Here is a 4,461-nt window from a genome sequence, read left to right on the forward strand (position 1 = left end):
GTTGATGGATTCTGTCGAAAGTTGACAGGTTGTAACATGTTATAATGGGGAACTTGCAGTATATTGAGTGTTCTCAGTAACTTTTTGAATAGAATAGCTTTTTTATTATCTTTCCTGACCTCTGGTCATGCTCATCTCTGACTTCCTGAATATTTTGGGTTTTATTTCAATATATAAATTATCATTAGTGTTATCTTTTGAAAGGATGGTGTGATTAGATGAAGTGCAGTGCTCCCTGTGCACTGTGTTAACAGTATATAATGTTGATGTGATACCACAACATTTTTCTGTAATAACTCTTATGCAAAAAATGCGCTGGTTAAACAGTTGCATCACATGGTTGAATGTTCATCCAAACATAGCTTTGAGTTGCTAAACCACTGTTCAAAAGTGTTCGGTTGGTAAGACTTTTTTTTTATGAATATGAAATCACATACATGCCATGGCCATATTATTTAATGAATAAAAAAACAGAAAATATTACAATTTAAAATGACCGTTGGCAAACCTGAATTTCAGCATCATTACTCTAGTCTTCAGTGTCACACGATCCTTCATAAATCATGCTGATTTGGATCTCAAGTAACATTTCTTATCAACAGGGCTTGACATCAACACCCACCAAATGCGGGTGGATTTCAGCAGTGGCGTGTAATGCAGTCACTCCCACTAGCCGCTTTGGTTGAATTTGAATGGAAAGAGATTGTTTTGGCTTTACAGCAGCTCTAGGAAAAAGCTATTATCGAGCTAAAGTAAGTTTTTGATTGAATCACTTCCGTTGTCAAAATTGTTCATTATTAACTTTGGGGCCACTTAAATGACACCTTTTTTAACTGAAAACAAGACTTTTAATGCGTTCTTTCTGTTCATTTACTTGTTTAGTCTATAGGTATGCGTATGGAGTCAAATTAATGCCTTAAAGTTTTGCACAAAAATAAAGTTTTGCAAAACAAAAAAAAGAATTGAGCAATAAAAAAATGTTTTGCAAACAAAAATAAAGAATTGCAAAGGAAAAATAAAGTATTGAGCAGAAAAAAGTAAGTTTTGCAAACAAAAATAATAAATTGCAAAATAAAATAACGTAGTGCAAAAATAAAAATATAATCAATTACAAAAATCAATGACAGCTGTAATCCTATTTTATCTTTGCCACATATTTTTCATGCTCAAACCTACTAAATCATTTGCAACGCTCATTTTATTCTGCGTTTCAGTCAAGCGTGCGCTCACGATACCGGTTTTCTTTTGCGCTGCACTTTTCTGTGCGGTTCTCTTTATGGCACTGGTTTGACGTGGGGGTGGAGTCAAGAAACGGGGGCACGCCCCCGCGAAACACGTCATCGGCAGGAGACGCAGATCGCAACAGAACAGATCAAGCATAGAGACAGAGTGCATTTATTGAACAATCCAACTGTCTCCAGGCTGCCTTCTTGTCTTTTCTGACTCATTACAAAAAACAGAACAATGCCTAAAAGGTGCTGTGTGTCAAGGTGTACAGCTAACAAGCTAAAAAACCCAGAAATAAGTTTTTATAAGCTGTCGACCCCAAAAACGAATGTTTAAGGACACAAAAGTGGATACAGGCAGTGAGACAGAGCGAAACGGGTCATATTACTATAAGAAATGCATTGGAGGGGGTCGTAATCGGCGACAACATATGCTAAACAAACCAACAAAAACAAACCATTCATTATTTTTAACCATGTCAAAGAATTATTTCACCTGTCGCCGATTACGTTCCCCTCCAATGCATTTCGCGGGGGCGTGCCCCCGTTTCTTGACTCCACCCCCACGTCAAACCAGTGCCATAAAGAGATCCGCACAGAAAAGTGCAGCGCAAAAGAAAACCGGTATCGTGAGCGCACACTTGACTGAAACGCAGAATAAAATGAGCGTTGCAAATGATTTAGTAGGTTTGAGCATGGAAAATATGTGGCAAAGATAAAATAGGATTACAGCTGTCATTGATTTTTGTAATTGATTATATTTTTATTTTTGCACTACTTTATTTTATTTTGCAATTTATTATTTTTGTTTGCAAAACTTATTTTTTTCCGCTCAATACTTTATTTTTCCTTTGCAATTCTTTATTTTTGTTTGCAAAACATTTTTTTATTGCTCAATTCTTTTTTGTGTTTTGCAAAACTTTATTTTTGTGCAAAACTTTAAGGCATTAATTTGACTCCATATATGCGCGTTTGAATGTGTATGTGCGCAGATGCTTAGTGTTTCTTTACAAAGTGACATTGCCAAATTACTTGTCTGGCCCGCATAATACAGAATTATTAGTCGTTTCTACGGATCTATGCGAACTAGAATAATCTGATAACGTTTTATCTATACATAGCGAAAGGAAAGGGAAGGATGCCTTCGCAGGGGATAGTTTAGTTGACACTTCAGGGCTGCGTTGTTGTCGTGTCTAGGCGCAGGTTCTTCATCTCATCTGGATACGGCCTGGATCTGGCAGACTACGGTAAACCTCGGGATAAACGGAGAGTGTGAACGGCATTCTTATTATGATGTAGCGAGTAACGTTACATGAGGTGTTATGGGAAGTGCCCCCGGTTCCGGCTGACCTAATTTATGCAGCCAGTGTTGGAGGTAACGAATTACAAGTAACTTGAGCTGCAGATTACTTTTTTCAAGTAACTAGTAAAGTAACGCATTTAAATTTACAACAAAATATCTGAGTTACTTTTTCAAATAAGTAACTTAAGTTACTTTGTTTTCTTTGCTGTGTATTGACTGACTGCTCTCCTGTCGCCATGTTGAGAGAAATCGTAAGTGCCGAGGTGTTGTTCGCTGTGTAAAATGTTGCGTTTACTCATCTCACTTACACAAAAACTCAGAATTCCTCAAAATTAATAAAAACAGTGAAATGCAATCTCAGAATACTGCACAAACCTGCAATAAATAAAATATAATTATTAAATATAATAATTAAACAATACTTTGTATTTAATCTCACTTTATTAACCAATGTCTTTGCCGCTGACCTTTGATGATCCAATTCAGCCATACAAATAAGCAAAAATGACTTTAGATAAACATCACATTTGTGTTTTATTTATTTATTTATTTATTTTTTTATTGCTAAAGTAAGAGTTTAACTTTCTTTTCCTGTGTCCTGTTCTTCTTCAATCCAGAATGGCGGCACAGCTGAAAGGTTTTTTGAGCTGCATCTTCTTCTGTACAGGAGAGAATTTGCATTTCCTTCAGCCTGAGGCTTATTCATTTCGCTTTTGGTGTGAGGCTTTACATTTGCCAAAAATAGAACTATAGAATTATTAAAAAAACAAGCAAGCCTAGCCCAGGTTTTTTTATGGAGTAAAAGTAAGTTTCCCCAACACTAGTTGTAGCTGTGCTGCTCACACCATACCAATGTCAGCCTGACATGTTTTTAACCTTTCTATGGTTTTTAATCGTCACAGTAGCAAACCCACAAGAGTGGTCATGTGTTAATTTGCACTTTAATATTCAAAGTCTTACAGTACTAAGTGGCATACTTAATGTGGTGTACTGAGAAGTAGCTAAATAAACCAGCAGACAATGCATTTAGTAAACAAATTAACCACTTTAATTGCCTTTGGTTAAAAAAACCCAACATGCAAAAGTGCAGAACAATCAACTACAAATAAAATAGCTTAAGATAAACCGTATCTTCTTTATATATATATATATATATATATATATATATATATATATATAGAGAGAGAGAGAGAGAGAGAGAGAGAGAGAGAGAGAGAGAGAGAGAGAAAAATGTAAATGTACAAAATGGACAATATTAAATTAAATACTTAAATAATGACATAAAATGAACAGATCAGATGGACCTGTAAAAAAAAAAAAAAAAAAATGTTAAGCTGTTCTCAGTACCAGGTTTATGGAACAAGCTTATTTTTATTAGAAAAAATGCCTACCCAGGAAAATTATTTTTACACAGAAGACAAAAATTTTGTATTAATATATTATGTCAAGGCTATTTACGGATGTAAAACAAGAAGATGGTTATTTAACTAGCCAGCTAATGTTATCTCACAACATAGCCTAGTTTAGTTTACATAACTTACCTTCATCTTGCTGTTGTTTTTGCTGTTGGTTTTCTTCTTTTTTCATTTCTCTGCATCAGAGGGATATGTACTTTTTATGGCTGCAATGCTGCTGCCTCTTCAGTCAACTTATTAGTCACAGTCACAGTCTGACTGTGCTTGCATCCTGCAGCCTGTTAACATAATATTGCTGAGGGTTTTTTATTTAATATTCTGTTTTTGTATAATTACCATAGTCCATTGACATAAAAAGCTGTCATTTCATGTGCTCTTGGCCCTAAGCAGCTTTGCACATATATACATTCTTTAATTGTAGTCTTTTAAAAAGGCATCTGAAATAATAAACTAAGTGCAATGTAGTGTTGTCAAAAATATTGATTTTTTGATGCATATTGAAACTGAAATATCTAAA

Source organism: Megalobrama amblycephala, linkage group LG3, assembly GCF_018812025.1.
Source record: "Megalobrama amblycephala isolate DHTTF-2021 linkage group LG3, ASM1881202v1, whole genome shotgun sequence".
NCBI lineage: Eukaryota > Metazoa > Chordata > Actinopteri > Cypriniformes > Xenocyprididae > Megalobrama > Megalobrama amblycephala.